Raw genomic sequence first — 14,593 nt, forward strand, 5'->3', positions numbered from 1 at the left:
TTTCTAAAAACCTTGAAATAATTGCTTGTGATAAAGACACATTTCTTATCACAAATGCGTAAATACATTGGAACAAGTCACAAATTCTTTTTTTTCCTCCCTACAATGTTTTGATTTATTTCATGCCATCGAGACCATATTGCCATGTCCTCAACATCAAAACCGTTTGGTTCTCTTACACCTAAACTTTAACCCATTGGGTTCAATCAATCCATAGTGGGAAAAATTTCTATAAAAGCCAAAAATGTCCCTTTCAAAGTATACAAGATTTTATGAAAAGCATTGGTCTATGCTATAGAGATTTTAATAGATATCTTTGTTGAGATAGCAAGTTCATCCAAATAGTGTCAGTGTGACACATGTGTAGGAGTGTGTGGATAATAGTCAGCCATCCCAATGGCCCAGTGTGTGACACATGTGTAGGAGTGTGTGGATAATAGTCAGCCATTCCCAATGGCCAAGTGTGTATGGAATGAAACAATGGCTTCTCCCATTAGCTGCTTGAGCATATGCTACTGCGGATTTGGGATGCTTGCTAAAACATTTACAGTTTTTCAGCTCAAGTTATGAAAAAAAACAAGATAAGGAGTGCTCGTGAATGCCTACAAATGAACTCCTGCAAACTAAAAAACGGAGGTCGAGACATGCCTGAAACGTGATTTTGGCCCAAAAAATGTGATACAACAGACATCATAGTTGCCCTATATCTCTACTCCCCCGTGAATAAAGCTCCTCAATTGGAGTTCGTTTTGCCGGTTCCTCCCGACAAGGGTGTAGTAGCCAACACAAAGGGGGAAGAGTAGATGAAGCTCTTACCCTTGTACCACTTCCTATGATTCTCTAGCTTCCCTTAGCATGAACCAGGCTCTGATACCATGAAAAGATGTAGGGGAGAAGAGAGCTTGAGCTCTTACAAGCACACACACATTCACACAAACCCTAGAAGAGAATACATATTCATTCACACAAACCCTAGAAGAGAACACACAAGGTGAGAGGCTGAAAATTCTTCTTCTTCTTCACACAACAAAAGAGGTCTACAAAAGAAGATAAAGTTACAAACACACATAATAGTGTATATACAATCGGTCCATAATGTGAACACGTTAAGAGGAGAGGGCAGGTGCCAGCTACCAATCATGTCAGTGATATAAATGTTGAACGGTCATGCAGGCGCCTCATGAGTGTCAGCTCATGTTGAGCTTGATATCTCAGCACTATAAATGTTGTAAACTTTTTGAGAAATATGGCCGGCCACACACCCAAACTCAAATAATTAAGATATGATTTTTGGGTGCCCAAGTGTGCATAAGGGCTAGTTGTATATATGAATTTATCTCATAATGAATGGACACATTTCCCAATTATACTAAATAATTTTACAAGTCTTCTACTTGCTCTCTTGCTCTTCTCTCTTTGTTGCATTATGTGTGAGAGAGTGGAGAGTAGAGATTAGATTATTCTTAGTTCATGATTCTATCTACACTTAGAGAGAGTAGATAGTGAGAGGTGTGTGAGTCCTTGTAGGAAGGTGAAGTAACTTCCTTTGTGATAAAAACAAAGAGATAGCTTAAAGTGAGAGGTGTGTGAGTCAATGCACGAAGGTGAAGCAGCTTCCGTGGTGATAGAAAGGAAGAGAGAGCCTGAAGGATAGGAGTAGGTATTGGTCTAATATCTTAAAGATTAGTTCTTTCAATTGCTTTGTACTTTGCCTCTTGCTCAAGCTCTCTTACTACTTAGGCTTCTATAAACAACAACTACTAAGGTATTGGTCTAATATCTTGAACATTAGTTCTTTTAGTTCTTTTGCATCTTGCATCTTGCATCTTGCTCAAGATCTCTTACTACTTAGGCTTCTGTCAACAACAACTACAAAGGCTTTATTTTAGATGTGTCTAGGGTGTGTGAGATTCTTCTTTTTTGGTACTCTAGTAAGTGGATGTCCCCCTTCAATAGTCATTGTTTTGATTAGAGTAGGGATCTCTTTGAGTGTATTCTACCATAGTTGACAAAATTCTCTATGCGCATGTATATATGACTTCAATGTATCAAACCCAATGCTCATGAGAAAAAAAAAATTACCTTAGGTTTTGACATCTTTGATTTTATTGCCAAACTCTCCCTTTTGGAGAAGTCTATGATTGGCTGGTGTTTCAACCATGGTTATAGTGCTTATCATATATATAAGAGTAACTTAAATCCTATTACTCGTAGTGTTCCGACCTTCTTTGGAAGAATGTCCATAGTAGAATATGAATTTGATTCTCAAAGTCTTTTGGCTCTATGAGTGGTGTAAATTTAGGGTCTTCTTGCTCATCGTCTAATGTCTTATTGCATGCAACATGGCACTATTTGTCTATGTGTGGTTGTTGTCATCATGACCAACTCTCCTACCAAGGGTCCTCCACTCTAAGTCCTCGAGTTGACCTTCACAGTAGTTTGTTCCCTCTTTCTTATGTAGATATGGATCATTTACCTTCATGCATGTAGAGACGCCCTAAGATAATATCATATGAATTAGGTTACAAATTGAAATTCATGACAAGAAAAGTGTGACAAAATCTCATGCTAAAATGTTTCAAATCTAATGGTTTTTGCAAGAGACCATTATCTTTGTGGTGAGCCAATTTTACTATAAGGTCTCATCCATAGCTAGTTTTTGCCATTTTTCCTAGTAGTTCAATGATGATGGTGTACTAGTATTTCCATCTACAATTGTTATGAGTTAAAGAATCCCCTTATACATGATTGTTAGTACAACATTTATATTATCAATATCTAAGTAGTGACCAAGTTTTTTCATAAGAACTTTGGGAATTGTCTTTTGTCTTTTGTCTACACATGTGGGTTCTTTGATGTCAAACTCATTTAAGGATTATGTGGACACTTGCTCTTCCATTCCCACTCTTGGTCTACCACAATCCAATCTTTCATATCCTTTCTTATAAGCTTGAGAGTAAGGATCCAATAGGGATCTTGAGTTGAGCTTGAGAGTAAAGATTCGATAGGAATCTTGACTTGAGAAGGTTAATCAAAAAAAAACTTACAATATCACATCATGGAGCACAAACACTCTTACATTAGTACACTCTCAATCCTTAAGACAGTATATGGAATGTGGATTGGCATAAACACTCTTACATTGGTACACTCTCAAGTCTTGAGATAGTATATGGAATGTTGATTGTTAAGGAAGTTCTCATATCCTCACCTAGGATAACTATTTCTTAAGCCATATGTAATGGGTATGATGTAAGACTTGATTTTTTGTTTGAAGTAACCACTCTCCTACTTCTGGATTAGGTTCATTTCTAAGAGCACAACTAGATTTCACAAAGTGGTGCTTATGTTAGGAAGAATCCCTTTGATGGGATCCATAGTTTCTCCTTGAACACAAATTCTTCAAAGTCTACTCTTCTCCTCTATGGGGTTAAGGAACTCTGCCAATTTCTTGGGTGGGCTAATTTGGTCATGTTGTTTGTCTATCTATAGTTTAATGGCTAGATTTAATACTATCTCTTCTTTAGAGGATGATCATGATGCAGCATTGGTATTAGTGTGCTTGTGCGCCGGATCCACTTTGCACAGTTGCTCAAGAAACAATTTGATTAGTGCATGTTTCTTATAGTCATTGTGGTAAATGTTTCTTAAGGCAAATGTTTCTTATATAATCATTGTGGTAGTTTCCAAGTAGATATAAGGTATATTGATTCATATCAATATAGTGGTTTCACTAACTTCTTGCCTTAGAATCGAAATGAAAGCAAGCTTGTAATAGCATATATAATGCATCCTAAACTCGTAAAGCAATCAAACATTGTATCTTAAAGGCCACACACTCAAAATGTGCTTTCTTGCAAATGTGTCTAACATCTCAGTTGGTGTGATATCCGCAAAAAATTTAACATGTGGGTTGGTGATGGGCAAAAAATTATACAATCATAAGAATATCCTTGGATAGTGACTTTATTATACAAACATTGACCCTTGTATGTAGCATCTTCTCTAATTCAAATTGACAATATTACTCTCATAAACTAAGTGTCATGCCCTTAAAGCAATTATCACAAATGCTATTTTATGTCCTTGAAAAGATTGTATCATTATTATTATATAAATTAAGACAAAGACACATGTTAGGATGGCTAGGTTAATAAGCCCCTTTCAAGTCAAAGTTTTAACAAATTACCCAATTTGTGATGTAATTCAAAAGAGCTTGAGGTCCTAAATGTCTCAATGAGCTTTTCAAAATTAAAACTCTTACCACATCAATGGTATATGCATGAGGTACCACCATCCAAACTTGCTCATTTCTCATTTACATGAACAATCACTTTGTGCCATTCATGGAAACATAGGCACAAGTGAAGCTCATTCTAGAAAGAAAAATATCAAAAAATAATAATATAGTTTTTTATATTGGAGCATAGAGTGTATCAAGCTAATAATCGATAGCATATCGTTGATTTTATCTTGAATGATGAATGAGTAGAAAGATTTCTTAGAGGACCTTTTCTAAAAACCTTGAAATAATTGCTTGTGATAAAGACACATTTCTTATCACAAATGCGTAAATACATTGGAATAAGTCACAAATTCTTTTTTTTCCTCCCTACAATATTTTGATTTATTTCATGCCATCGAGACCATATTGCCATGTCCTCAACATCAAAACCGTTTGGTTCTCTTACACCTAAACTTTAACCCATTGGGTTCAATCAATCCATGTTGGGAAAAATTTATTTAAAAGCCTACAAATGTGTGTGAGTCAATGCACGAAGGTGAAGCAGCTTCCTTGGTGATAGAAAGGAAGAGAGAGCCTGAAGGATAGGAGTAGGTATTGGTCTAATATCTTAAAGATTAGTTCTTTCAATTGCTTTGTACTTTGCCTCTTGCTCAAGCTCTCTTACTGCTTAGGCTTCTATAAACAACAACTACTAAGGTATTGGTCTAATATCTTTAACATTAGTTCTTTTAGTTTCTTTGCATCTTGCATCTTGCTCAAGATCTCTTACTACTTAGGCTTTTGTCAACAATAACTACAAAGGCTTTATTTTAGATGTGTCTAGGGTGTGTGAGATTCTTCTTTTTTGGTACTCTAGTAAGTGAATGTCCCCCTTCAATAGTCATTGTTTTGATTAGAGTAGGGATCTCTTTGAGCGTATTCTACCATATTTGACAAAATTCTCTATGCGCATGTATATATGACTTCAATGTATCAAACCCAATGCTCATGAGAAAAAAAATTACCTTAGGTTTTGACATCTTTGATTTTCTTGCCAAACTCTCCCTTTTGGAGAAGTCTATGATTGGCTGGTGTTTCAACCATGGTTATAGTGCTTATCATATATATAAGAGTAACTTAAATCCTATTACTCGTAGTGTTCTGGCCTTCTTTGGAAGAATGTTCATAGTCGGATATGAATTTGATTCTCAAAGTCTTTTGGCTCTATGAGTGGTGTAAATTTAGGGTCTTCTTGCTCATCGTCTAATGTCTTATTGCATGCAACATGGCACTATTTGACTATGTGTGGTTCTTGTCATCATGACCAACTCTCCTACCAAGGGTCCTCCACTCTAAGTCCTCGAGTTGACCTTCACAGTAGTTTGTTCCCTCTTTCTTATGTAGATATGGATCATTTACCTTCATGCATGTAGAGACGCCCTAAGATAATATCATATGAATTAGGTTACAAATTGAAATTCATGACAAGAAAAGTGTGACAAAATATCATGCTAAAATGTTGATTGAAATAGATTTACATTCTCCATTTTTCCCTATTCTTCCCTTGTTCTTTGAGTATCGAGCTCTTGTTTTCTTAAGCTCAATAATCGCAATTATCGTTTTGCCTCAACCCTCTTCAAGTCTGTTTCTATTTCCTCCAATGTGGGGAAGGAGACTTGACCTATCCTAGCTACACTTTCCTTATCCCTCCTCACCCTGGAGGTTATCCCATTGATCCTCACTGTGTGTAGTAAGCCTGGAGCCATAAGGTTGGGTTGGCAATTCTAGTCTTAGACCATGTCCAGCGCTTGTTGCGGGCCCGTGCCTATAGATTGCTCGTCATCTTTCGTATTATGTTGGAGACCAAAAAATCCACTGGCCATATCAAAGATTCCACTAGATCTTGTAGGGAAAGATGTTTTTTTTTCCTCTCCAAGGCTAGAGAATCATAGCCCTTCTTCCATGGATTCGTCACTACTTGTATCAACGGTGATCGGATTCCTCCAACTGAAACACTCAATTGAGTGCTTGCCAAGCGGCCTGAACCAACACTCCTTTGATAGGAAGAACCTGGGTGGTTTGATACATTTTCGTCGAGATTAAGGTTGTCTCCAAATGAGTTTATCGAACACATGAGAGTGTAATTTGACAGGCGAAATTACCACTCTAACGTTTTCAACTGGTTTTCTATCGAGCAGTCTCTTTTGGCCGTGAACTACAAAACCACAGAGAATGGTTTAGGTCGTGAAGTAGTAGAGAGCAGTTCACGCTGTGAAGTAACAGGCAATGGTTCATGGTGTGAACTATTCCTCGCACTATAGCAATTGAGGTTTCACGTTTCGATTTTTTAGCTCAAAATTACTTTAATTTGAGTTAGCTAGACCCGAATAGTACAATTAGAGTACCTCTTTTACAATTGATCTGACAACCCTTACTTCGTGAACTAGCAGTTCGTGAGAGCTTAACTCGTGAACTGTTGATGCATGAAGGCTTAACCCGTGAAGTATCACGCAATGGTTCATGCCGTGAAATAGAAAATGGTTCATGTCGTGAAATGCTTCACTACTATCTCACGTGATAAGATTCTTCAGTTTTGTTGTGTCATATGTGTCTAGATAAGGCACCCTATTTTTAGCAAGGTAATCTCGAAAATCTCGGCATTGATTTACGAAATGCGCTTCACACCTTGAGGTAGCAGGAAATGGTTCACGTCGTGAATCGTTTTCTGCACTTTCACGTGTTAAACTACCGCATCGACAATATGATGTTTTGGAGCGTTGTTTCCCTATCCAATTGACAAAATGATGTTTTGGAGTGTTATTTCGCAATTGATCCAGAATGGTCATGCTAAGGATTGGAAATGCAATACAAGTTATTAACACGACCAATGGCTCTTTGTTTTTGTAATTTTTATGATTTTTTAGAAAAAATAAAAAAACAACGTGTCACCCCTGCTTGCTCACAGTAGCACAATTGGTGACAAAAGGATCAAAATTAAAAGAAAAAACCAATGTAGCTTTCCTATAAGCTCTTCCAAGTACTCACCCACACATTCAACACACAATTTTCTGTAATTTTTTCTCTACCATTCAAACCTTATCTACACAGTTTCTTCACATTGCACCTTCTAAATGCAAAGGCAATGATGAATCTTGCATTATGGGAGCTTAATCTCTAAGAGGGTGGTGGAAGAAACAAATGTGTTTCCCCGGCAGCAGTGCCAAAAATGTTATGGGCTACCGCACCTCCCAAGAAGGAACTCCACACAACCATAAATGGGAGAAGAAATAGACACAACAATCGTTGGGTACTTACCAATGCTTCGAGCTCTCATCCCTTGAGGCTCCCCACGCTCACTTTGGAAGCTCCACTCCTCCGAACACCACCTCCACACTGTCACTGCCTGTGAGAAGTCACTCACATCACGAATGCAAGGCAACCAACCTTTCACTCTCTCACACACATACATGCATGAAAGAGGCACATGCACTAGAGCACACCCTCACTCACTCACTCTCTCTCTCTCTCTCTCTCTCTCTCTCTCTCTCTCTCTCTCTCTCTTCTAGCCAGAGAGAGAGAGAGAGAGAGAGAGATCATGAAGGCAAGTTTCAACAACATGCTCATCTTTCTCGATGGACAGACAATGATGAAGTAATTCCATTGACTCCCTTGCTATCCCACCACACCCTACAAACATGTCGATGATACAATAACGAGGGCTCATAAATGTTCTGACAGTCCACCTACCAAGATATGAACATGTAAAGTTTAATAAATGGGCTTCAACAATGACATTGTATGACCATGGGGTACTATCTTCAACAAAACCATTTGATTTCCTCTAATGACATTGTATGACCATGGGGTACTATCTTTTAGATAACCTTACCTATGTAGGTATGCCGACCTCTTTGCTCCTCCACGTATATACATGTTTGCCACTTTTATCTGTTATTCAGTGAGTTCAGGGCTATACTCCATCAAAACAGACCTTTGGGGAGAAAGAGGTTGTCAGAGACCATTGCACCCACCTCCCTATCCATCGATGGGGCTTTCACTCCATTCTGATAGAAGACATCCATTTGCAAACTCTGAACCTATAGGACACATCATTCAGAAACACATAAACACCATGTATGCAAGGAACTATGTGAATGACATGAGCAAAAGGGTGTTGCCATTTACCTCCTCTCCATTTGGATATATGTAGCCAAAATCTAGAAGCATTGTATAAGAGCAATGTAGTACAAACTCGCCTTCCTTGGATGTGCAAAGATGTAGCCAAAATGGTCAGGAAGGTAGAGATTTCCATACACACCTCGTCGTTGTGAAGTTATGTCTAAACTGTGCTATTGCAACAGACATCGAGACACTAGTTTTATTCCACTCTGGACATGTTGAGGTGCTTTTCTATAAGCTCCACTACCAAACCTGTGGAATAAAGCTTTTCTTAACCTAGATACTTTGGACTTATATCCCTTTTGAACAAAACCATGAGGTTGAGATATATACACTACCTTATGCAAATCACCATTCAAGAAGGTAGTCTTGATATCCACAAATGGTGTACATTCCATCCATGATGTGCTGCAGCCAATAATCTATGCCTTTCTCATGAGTATAAACCTTTGCAATAACAAGCCTTGCTTTGAGCAGTCAATGCTACCATTAGCTTTATGCTTAAGCTTATAAATCCACTTTGTTCCAATGGTCTTTTTACCATATGACAAATTTGCTGAGTATCAAGTGTAATATTTTTGGATTGAATCATACTCATCTTGCATGGCATGTATCCAATGATCATTTTCATGTGCTTCAAACAGGTTCCTCTTCATTGCATATACTGGTAATCAAAGCATGATCCATAAAAGAATAACATACATGATGAGAAGGAGAAGCTAATTTGTTGTCTACACCAGCCATTTTGACACTCTTGGATGTCTATATACCGGTTGCCCTTTCCTCATTGACCATTGCATCATCCACAATTTCCTCATCAATAAGCTAATCTATGGGCTGAAATTTGAGCTGATTTTTAGTCAGTATGGGTTGATTTGTAGCACCTTGTTGAGTATTTATTTACTCCAATATGGTTATCTAGCATTGTACAAAGGTAGGAGTGTATCAAAGATTCTATGTGAGCATACATTTTGTTGTGTGTTGCATAAAAGCATGGGCTAAACTGAGTTCTCAACAAAGACTATATCTCTACTCATCAAAATATGCCTTATGGTCGGATGGTAGAGTCTATATCCTTTGCTTTCTGAGTTGTATCCCATAAAAATGTATTTTACCACCTTATCATCGAGCTTATTGCTCAGGCACAAGAGCATAAGCAAGATAACCAAAAACACACAAATGAGACATAAAGGTATTCTTGCCATTCCAAGCTTCATAAGTACTATATATCCTTTACATTTTGAGCTATATCCCACAAAAGTGCATTTTACTGCCTTATCGTCGAGCTTATTATGTTGTTACTCAGACACACGAGTAAGACAACCAAAAACACACAAATGAGCCAAAGAGAGGACTTCTTACCATATAAGGGGTAATTGTCTACAAGGCCTTGGTGGGGCTACCTGAATATCCACATTGTCACATGATATTAATTACAAGAAAGATCTCTTGATCCATAGTTTATTAAGAAGGGGAGACAATGCTCAATAAGATCTCCCCTCGCCTTGGGAAAAGGAGGGGAAGATAACGTTTAAGAGAGATCTATGCTCACCTTGGGAAAGGAAGGGAGATGTGTGAGCCATGAGTATCCCAAAGGATAGATCAATCAAAGACAATTGCAGCTCGAGGAGGTGATAAAATGAGGGGGTGAGCGCTAAGAAAACTTGCTCTAATACCAACTATTGGAGTGGAGACAAAGGTAGCAACACCCACACATAGATGTAGCAACCAAGTAGACATAGAGAGAAGCACAATACACTCAAAGTAGATTGATGAGAATAAGTGAAATACAAGTGAAGTGATATGATAAGGTCTCTTACACACTCACTCATAAGCTCCTCATAAGAGTTTGTACATACACTTAGGTAAAAAAACCTCCTAAAGATGGAAAAGTGCCTAGGCCCATTATTAGCCTATGTCCACACATCACTACCATATAAATGGCTAGACTTACTACTATCACTTTCTATCTCTTCTTCGCCCTCATCAATAATAATGAATTATAAATAATCATCTTCACTCTCATTGCCAGCACTTCCTTGTCAATAATAATGTAAAAATTAAGCCTCATGAATCTTCCTTGCTCTTAATACTATCATTTTTACTCTCATCTTTGTCCCTTTAAATGAAATTTAATGACACATCTTCATCCACAATGTGCACAATAGGCCTAGATTTTCCAAAGACTACATTTTTCTTATTAGTCACATGGACATTGGTTTATGGAAATCCAAGAGAGGGTTGTCCCATGGCAAGAGGTTGTGGCTAGCTTCCAAGAAAGGCTCACCTTCTTTGCCAGTTTTTTCCGAATAGAAAGCCTAATCTATTGGGCCCTTTAAGAGGTGTGAGGGTTTGCTTGTGAAAGGGCATTCACAACCAAAATCCTAATCTATATGCAAAAGGATGACCAATGTAGCATAAATAAGTATGTATATGTGGCATGACAACTAACGAATCATGAAGGCTATGACCTATTAGGGATATCATTGTGAGAATATTCTTAGGCTACTATGAACCTGTTTATTTCCTTTACATGCTCAATGGCATAATAGATAACCTAACAAATTGTGCCACCTCCTTGCCATATACACTTTGTATGGTTTTCATTTTTAAAACACTTTTTCTTCTTCCACACACGATAGAAAGAGTGCACATACCTTTTTCATGTTGATATGAGTTGACAATTTTCCTTATGCATGTCTTCGTTTCATGGGAGCAGTTTTTGACAACAATCTCTATCATTGTCATACATACATTAGTTTCATGGGAGCAGTTTTTGACAACAATCTCTATCATTGTCATACATACATCAATCTCTATCACCGTACATACAATTGAAACTTCCTATCATTTCCTATAAGGATAGTGCTTCACAAGCGACCGATTTTTCCTTTATAAGGTATGTCCTCAAAATGATGTTCATTAAAAATTATTCACTCTTTAATTTAACTCTCTAAGAAATGCACCATGCACTGCATTGCATTTATGAAATCCATACTCTACTACATGATAGAGCTTTAAGTCTTTCTTAATTATTAGGGTGATCACACTACCCTCATAGACATTCAATGATTATTTCATGGCATTCCAACGCTCACAGAGAATATCATATATTTCTTTAATTCTATAAGATTGGAATGATGCACCCTCTATTCAAGCATCGACTAGCTTCAAAAAGAGACTAAGCTAAGCAAAGAGCTCTAAACAACAAAGAAGAATTCATTGAGATCTTTTGTTCCTTCTTGGGCATCATAGATGAACCAAGGCAATGGTCTTGTCTGTGTAACTTGTTTTTTCGTTGCATTGAAATTTTGCCCAATGTGTGGTATTGTCTCCATGTAAGAGAAACATAGAATCTCAAACTTTGCACTCTACATGCGTGGTCAAAAGCTCTAAACTCTCAATCTTTGTTGGGGAGTATTCTCCTACTTGAAGCTTGAGATCAGCCTAGCATTCATGTGACAAAGCCCTACTATAATAACTACTTGTTGCAGTATGATTTGAGTGCAACCCATGTTTGTCCCTATGCTCCTAGCTCATGCAAGGCACACACTGTGAATGGCAACCATTCGCACACATAGCTACTCAATATCATCGACATATTGATTTTTGTCAAGACTACAATGAATGCACTACACAGGGATTTATTGACTTGTTGCTATTTACTAATCTCGTGGATGAATGTACCATCTTATACACTATCCGAGGAAGAAGTGTCTTCATGACGTGCTTCCATTATTCTCATAAGTATAAGACCACGGCCAAGCATTCTCATAAGAAACTTAGCTTGTGTGCAATGAGCCAAGAGAGTGTGGAATTGATCATTAGATCACATTGCGAGTATACACCGTTTTAATTATGTGTAGTGAGCCAAGAGAGTGTGGAATTGATCTTTAGATCACATTACAAGAATATGCCATTTGAAATCATGACATTTGTAAAGCTAGAAGATGGGTTGTCACATTGCTATAGAAGGTGGTTAAGCCATCAAATTAATGTGCTAGGTAGCTATCTCCCAAGCTAGAATTTGGGTTGTCATGCTACAAAAGGTGATTAAGCCATCAACTTAATGTGCTAGTTAGTCATCTCTCAATGTGGGCACCATCTCTCTTGCTAGTTGGCCATTTCCTAGTGTGGGCACCATCTACCTTTCAAGTCATGAATAGGTGCAACAAGGACCACACTATTGTAAAAATGCTTACAACATGGGTTACCTTTTTTACATCATGCTACTTGTGTCAAATCTAATTAAAATATGCTAGCCCATTTGTGGGTGATGTCTTTTTGTCAAAATCCTCTTTTTGCTTAAAAAACGCATGAATATATTCATGGGTATGTTAGTGCTTGTAATAGACTTGGTCATAAAATATGGATAACATTTATAATGATTTAAACAATCTGGGTATCTACATTTTCTTGGGTAGCATAACATCTATTTTTCAAATGTTGCACCTACAAAATTCAATGTTGAAAGCAAAAGCAAAATAAAAATAAAAATAAAAATAAGAATGTTTCCAAGTAAAATAGCGTTTTCGCATTATGTTTTCTCACAGCTTTTTTTCATATTAGGTAAAAAGGCAAATCAAAGGTAAGTGAGTAGTGCTCTTGATGAGGATCCCCATGATTTAGCCTCCCTTGCCTACATTTGCACCTACTTTTACAAAGTCTTCAAAAACGTATGCTAGAAATTCATGTGTGCAAACCCTGCCCTCCTTGTCATAGAGGTTATCTAGTCCCCTTCTCCTACCCTAGGTCTCTAAAAGCTGGAGGGTAAGGCTCCCTTTAGAAGCTTGTTCTCTATTGCCCTCATTTTAGCATGTTGGTATCCTCTTGAATAATTGGGACGTTGGGTTTGATAGAGAACTTGAGTGGTTTGATGATTTTCAATAAGGTTTAAGTGGGCAACCATCAATTTTCATAAAATTCATGCACGCTTGGGTGGATAATGATTATTGAACTTTTAAAGACATGTTATTAAACAAATAGATAGTTGAGAAGATAGCACAAGAAGGCTATCTCGAAAGTAGAAAAAGAGGTGATCTTCTTCATCCATGCGAAGATTTAAAACGAATGTGTTTCATTAGCTTGGTTATACACTGCTCATGAGAGAATGTATGACCCCACACCTATTCTTTTTTCCTCGATTGTATGTGTATGTTAAAATTTCTATTGTGAGTACTTATTTACTATGATCGATATTTAAAACACACAATATTTTGTTTCTGAATTTTCATATATTTAAGACAATATGAAAGTTACTCCTTTCCAAAGAGTTGTGTTTTCCCATTTGCTCCTTTGTCCTAAATTATGACATAGAATTTCTAAGCAATACTTACAAAATGCCTCTAGCATTGACATATTATTTTGACATGTTTTAAGGTGTGTGGGTGGGTGAGTGCATGCGTGTGCATAGAATTTCTAAGCAATACTTACAAAATGCCTCTAGCATTGACATATTATTTTGACATGTTTTAAGGTGTGTGGGTGGGTGAGTGCATGCGCGTGCATGACAAATTGGATCATGTTGCCACACTTATTCGCAGTTTGAATGATTATACTAGCATATGAGCCATAGGTAAGCGACAAGAAATACATGCTGACATTGCTAGAAAAGGGCTATTGGAAGAAGACACTATTGTTAGCAACACGTTGGTCAATATGTATGCCAAATGTGACTTTGTTGTGAAAAAGCACAAGTGTTTGACAAGCTTCTAGTTCAAAATGTAGTCTCATGGAGAGCACTTATTTGCAAGATAGGTCGACACACGGGCAGGGTGAGAGCACTTTTGAACATAGGGCGGGGTGAGAAAGCATTGGACCATTTTGAATGGATGCAACTAGAGTCACTGACTCATGACAAAGCTGCCCACACATTCTAGTTTTTATTGCTAGAGTTTAGGATTGGGAAGCTAATGACAAAAGCGTTTCTTTATTTGAGTCTCAGGATGAGCTTGCATGTTTCTGACCCTGGCTCGAAAAACAAAAACAAAAAAGTTTAGGATTGGAAGCATGTTTATGAGCTTCTTGCTTGAGTGCTGCTCGAGTATGAAAAGAGCTAATGCTTGCCCATCCGGCTAATCTCACCTTGTCACGGGGTGAAGTGTGAAACGCTCTTAAACCTCAGTTGAACCTTTCCTGGAGCTTTCTCATCTCACTGGAGCTCCCAGGTTAGTCGATTAATCCTTATTG

General features: G+C 37.6%; 1 protein-coding gene across 7 annotated transcripts in view; it reads left to right on the plus strand.

Annotated features, from left to right (window-relative positions):
• Positions 1–14,272: 14,272 nt before the first annotated feature.
• EMB3108 (DEA(D/H)-box RNA helicase family protein) overlaps positions 14,273–14,593 on the plus strand; it is a 120,265-nt gene continuing 119,944 nt past the window's right edge. For 4 of the 7 annotated variants that reach the window (XM_086774601.1, XM_086774616.1, XM_086774607.1 and 1 more), the window contains exon 1: positions 14,324–14,571. The gene's annotated coding sequence lies outside the window, so the exon portion shown is untranslated. Of the gene's footprint in view, positions 14,572–14,593 lie in introns of all 7 variants that reach the window. The other 3 variants (XM_086774634.1, XM_086774592.1, XM_086774644.1) reach the window with 3 other exon arrangements.

The sequence above is a fragment of the Cibotium barometz genome, chromosome 3 (assembly GCF_041138505.1).
Source record: "Cibotium barometz isolate CiBa-2024 chromosome 3, ASM4113850v1, whole genome shotgun sequence".
NCBI lineage: Eukaryota > Viridiplantae > Streptophyta > Polypodiopsida > Cyatheales > Cibotiaceae > Cibotium > Cibotium barometz.